The following is a 6,000-nucleotide window of genomic DNA, read 5'->3' on the forward strand; positions in this document are numbered from 1 at the left end:
CGAATGGTATCCTACAAGGCTCAATCGTCGCCCCCCCCCAGCACTTTATTATCTACATGAATTCCATAGCTGTCACGCTAGCACAATTTCGGCCCAAGCTCCTCAGCTCTTATTTATTTGTCGATGACACACGGATCCAAGCCTCCCAACCGGTTCCGCTCCAGCCCTTCTTAGACGACATTGATGCGTGGGGACGCAAATCTGTCTTCGAACAGGGTGTCATCAGAGGGTATTATAGACCCAAAGGCGGGTAAAAATACTCCGCCACCTTTACCCAACTGGGATGACAATCGTCGGAAACCAGTTAAGATTGGGTATGTCATCCAGACGCATGAATCACCCAAAATTATAGTACCAACAACTATCCAAGGAACAGAGCACCGAAAGGCCTCGACCATGGACTTCACAAGGGGTAATAAACACTCCCGTAAGCGTGTTAACGATGTCGAATTTAATCGCTTCGATCGCACCGCCTTACACCAACCCACAGAGGATTTTCACTCTGACGAGGTGACCGAACTTAGTAAATCGGTCGACGGTGCCGATGACGTATCATATTTTGCTAATATGATTGCGATCAAGCAGAAACGCATTGATCAGCTACTTCAGGCCCAACGTAGACAAGACCACCGGAATAACCAGAAGTACAAGGGACAGATCAGTCGACTTAAGTCGAACTGGGATGCCAACAGTAAGCAGGTCGAGTTTATAAACAACCATGACCTCGACACGCTAACCCGTACGCTTAATGCGTTTACGGTCATGCTGGAGACGAATGATATCGCTCCCCAGCAATAGAGTTCTGCTTTAATGCAATCGTTTGACCCTACAGGAACAAGTTACTTGATCCTGCAGCGACATCAGCATGAGCTAGACACTTGTCGTGACTGGCCAGCTGTGTGTTGGTTGGTTACGTCCCTATTAAGCAAGGACATGCGCAGTCCAGGACTGAGTTCAATCTTAACTGAACCAGTTGAGAATATTCCTATTCAAAGTTACATTCTGAAACTTGATGCTGACCTTAAACGTCCAGATATAACAAAGGACAAAGCGCAGCGATGGTACGAGTTCCTGGTTATGCATGTTTTCTGTAAGAACATAGGGAACAATGACCGTGAAAGTCTGTACACCAAGTTGCGACGTAAGTACGCAACTGAAGCTCGAGACAAGAGACATGAAACAAAGTTTTATCTATCCCGACTTACGTGGAAACAGGTTTTATGACACTGTATCCACTCTTTTCCCCGCACACCGAGTAACCTCGAAGGGAAAAGCGGTAAATATGAAACCACGCGAGCTCCCTGATCAAGGATACCTCTTACGTCAGACGTCAGATGATAAGCGTCATCAGACGCGTCCTAATCAGACACGTGCTCGCGACTCTACTCAACGAACGCGACCCGATAAACGGGCACGCACGGAGTCGAAGGACAAGGAACCTCCATATAAGGAGATTAAAAAAATGTGCCGACACACAGTGTGGGTATGGCATGTACCAATTGACCCCTAACGGATATTGGAACGGAAGACATGCACCCACCTGTACACACTTTCTTACTAAGTGTGACAAGTGTGAGAAGACCAATGGCTATCATGCTAAGTCTTGCAACAAGAAGCCCGTCATTAAGTTGGAGTGAAAATACTATCAGGTACAATCGTTACAAAGAAAATACAATGACTCCTTAGATGAGCGTGTAATGATCCCTGTATATTGCAACGAAAATAAAATCCTTGCATTGATTGATCCTGGTTCAGAAATTTCATGTATATCCGACCGCTTTGCATTAATGAAAGATATTGAAAGACGAACTCAAACCACTCCCCTCATTTTAGCAGATGATAAAACTTCTAAGTGTAATACCATGGCCACAGATGTTTAAATCATGTTTATATACACGAAGCTACCATCACGTTGTGTTGCCTATTACGGAGTAAAGATCCATGGATCAATAAATTAATAAACATGATACAATGCGAGCCAATATATTTAGATAGGAAAGTATATACTTTCCTATATCAGAGTACCCGAGCCGTCCAGAGACGCCCTGGAGACATACTATAATATGTCGTTTAGGCCCCATAAAACCCCTTCTGAGACTTTCCTTAACAAGGTCAAAGAATCGGAGATTCCACTCTCCACTAGATTGAACGTTAAGCAGTTCAAAGGCAACACAGCACTTGAAGTCTGTGCACAAGAAATACAATCTACTAATGACACTACAGTTAAGAAGCGTCAGTCTCTAGCTAGGACTCTGTTTAATAACATAAAGTCCAAGCCCGAAGTCTTTCAAACCCTATTTTAAAAGGAATTAATGAAAGATAATCCCGAAGCATATACACATATAATGCGACTATTAAATAAGTCAAGTGTATCTAACGCACATGAGCGCACTTATGACACTCATGCGAAAGCAGGACAAGAGTATGGAAACACTACAGACTCAGAGACGACGCAAGTGGATTCTCAACACCCTACCTCTATTCTGGAGGAGCGGAATGATAAAAATTCTTGCTTGGCTGACGCAAAACTATAAGCTGAAACACCAGAACGTAGTAGACGCACTTAAAGATGCTAAGCGAAATGGGATCGCGCACCCTAAGCTGGCAACTTTAGTTGACAGAATATATCAGTCATATACAGACTGTGATCTCAACCAGATTAAGCACTATGGATTCGCATCGCTTAAGAGTGTGACTGAAGATGTTCCATGGCCCAGGGTCATCATTGATCTGGTTGACCTGCCTACGTCCGAGCACACAGGCGACCGTTACGTTTGCCACTTCTTTGAGGTAGTGTCACGGTATAAATTGCTATATCCTTTAAAGGACAAGAGTACGCAGACCGTGGCAGAATTATGTTGCTCGTCATGGGCGATTTCCATCTTAATGGTGTAATCGTCGACCGATTTACTAAGTTCGGTCACCTCGTCAGAGTGAAAATCCTCTGCGGGTTGTTGTAAGGCGGCACGATCGACAAATATAAATAAGGATGGAAAGTAAATATAGTTCTATTAATAGAACTAGACCAACTCTTATTCTTGGTATTTTACTGGGGCCTTTTAATGGCCTCGTCCAAATATCTGATATGTAAAATGGAAAAGGTATTAATTAATAAAGCCATTAAAAACCACTTAGGAAACTTAATTTCCTCGTGTTATTAAGAGTACGTCTATAATTTACGTACTGCTTAAGAGTACGTTTATAACATACAGTCTAATATGGAGGCCCGGCTAATACATAACTATGTAAATTTAGAGTATTTTCTTTTCTTTTCTTTATTTTCTTCTAAAGATAGGATTTTACGAGTCTCTCGGATTCGCCCCAACGAAACATATCATAGTTTCTAATAAGCGACAACGAAACACTAAATAAAATCCTTTCGGCGAAAACAATACTGAGAGGATTATATATAGGCAATGTCTCAGCCTCACAATCCCTCAGAGTATTGCTGTTTTCACGAGGCATACCTAACTTTACTAAAAGACTCATTTCGTTTATTTACATGGAATTTAATTATACTTAGACTTAACCTAAGCGTTTAACTACTCTAAGGCATTAATATCGCCTTGATAGATCGGATCTTACATCTCCAGCATGTAGAAGAACCACTGTACTCTCACCCGTCTCTGACACAACACCTGATGTTCCCCATGTACACACCGGCTAATCACGCTGTAGAAGTACTACTTCCAAATTTTAATCCAAACCAAGTCATCGCGCTTGTTGTTTCTGCCTATGATACTTTTGATTTAGGCTAGCCAGCACACACATACCGAGTGTATCCGTGGTCTGGTGCGGTATTTGATCACCCCCAACCTTGCACCTCAACCGAATTATGAAGGATAACCTGATCACCGGTATTTCGTACTCTGTACTAATCCATTCTAAGGCACTACACGGCGCAGACCCGATCCGTACCACAGAGGTGGGTTTGTTACTTAGTAGGTCAGCAAGCGAATACATGGAACAGCGCATATCCTCTATCGTCGACAAACTTTGCCCAAGCTTCAAACGGGAATTTACTGACCACCCCTTCCCATCGATCTTTCCCGAATTAGTACAACGGCTATGAGAGACATATATTGTAACTTTTTCTTTTTAAATAAATAGTATTATCCCTATATATTGAACATATGATAGAGAACTGATGATGTTAGAGTAATGATTGCGCAATAAAATGCAGCATCGGAAATGTATCATCAGAAAATGTCAGCGATATAAATATACACGATACTTTTAATTATAGAAATATCAATTAGAATTGTACCACGTACGCACATATTTGATGATACAGGGAGATGGTTTTACATACTATGGCTGTGTCATTATAGCAGAATTTGATCTCAGTCGAACACACTCAAACCCTTGTACATCAATGCTTTGGAACATCTAGCAGCCGTTCATGTAGTGGCTTTCTTTGGACAATTCTGGAGGGGTACACTGTTACAATAAGCTGTGATAATAACGTCGCGTGCCAGGTACTGACAACTAGTCACTCGGAGGCAGTGGGAATGCATCGTTCGCTTCAGTTGCTGGCTCTAATAGGAGTCCACTATGATATTCATGTACAAACACAGCACATCGCAGGAGCCGACAAAACAATGGCGAAAGCTACTTCAAGAGAGGCGTGGTCAGAGTCAAGACATCTATATACCAATATGAAGCAGCAGGCCGAGGTAATTTATCGCTTCGTTCGAAGAGGCGAGACAGGATTTCAGCAATGCCACGTGATGTATCAAGCCGAGATGGATCTAGCAGTCACACAAGATCATCAAGAAACCCAAGTGCATACTAATTAGGACAGCAAAGAACTACAAGTACATTACTTATATATTGAACACTGTACATACATATATGTACGTATTAGTCACTTATTTGCCACTGTAAATAAATAAATTGTTCTGATCTAAAAACTCAGTATGCTCACTTGGCCACGCACGTGAAAAATATATATAAATATATATGTTTTTATGAATAAATAAAAAAAGGAAAAATAAAAGGCCCCCCTCACCATCCCCCAATAAATATTTTCAGATATGTTTTTGAGTCTCTGGAATTCGGGATTCTGGAAACGAATCTCATCTTGGAATCTTGGATTCTTGTTGTAAACACTATTTAAAAAAAAAAAAAGTAAAGTCTGCGACTGCGATTTCGTGCACCCCCGCTAAGCAATGTTTTCTGGTCAAAATGACAAAATACCTGAGTGCCAGGCTAATAAATACAAAAAACAAAACAAAAAAACAACACCTGTCCAACAAAAGTTACAAAACTCCTTATTGTTTTCTAAAAAGAAATATATATTTTCATTACAATAGAACAAAAACAAAAATGTAAATAAATAGGTCTTTTGTGTCAAACAATACAACTGTCAATCTGTGAGAGACATTGAAACAAATTCAAGGAGACCTGTGAAGGCTGACGGCTGAAGCCTGAAAACATTTTTAAAATAAATAAATTTTTGTTTTGTTAAAAACAAAACAAGAAACAAAAATAAGCCCTGTTCAATTTTATTTAACTATTTTATTTTTAAAAATAGAGGAGGGCACTCTCACTCTGGTGGGCACAAATATAGTGTATGTTTTAAATAAAAAACAGTATTATTTAGTAGGCTATGAAAAAACAAAAATAATAAACAAACAAGTTTAAAAAAAATAAATACCAACCCATGACTCGTCATTTTGTTTTTTTACCCCACAACATGATATATTTTGATTATTTCAACGAAACAAAATCAAACCAAATACATCCTGTAGTCAAATGGAAATCTTTAAAATATTTAGAGAAAAAGACAATAACCCAATTTCACTAAATAGTGAAGCTCGTACGTTTGACATCCATTTAGAACATCAATCTGAAACAGACAATCCTGCACGGGTATGGTTGAGACACACCAATGATTTATGTGTTTACACAATATACGTGTCAACATATACGCACACATACACACACACGCACATACACACACACACACACACACACACACACACACACACATTACAC

The sequence above is a fragment of the Sphaeroforma arctica genome (genome assembly GCF_001186125.1).
Source record: "Sphaeroforma arctica JP610 unplaced genomic scaffold supercont1.76, whole genome shotgun sequence".
NCBI lineage: Eukaryota > Ichthyosporea > Ichthyophonida > Sphaeroforma > Sphaeroforma arctica.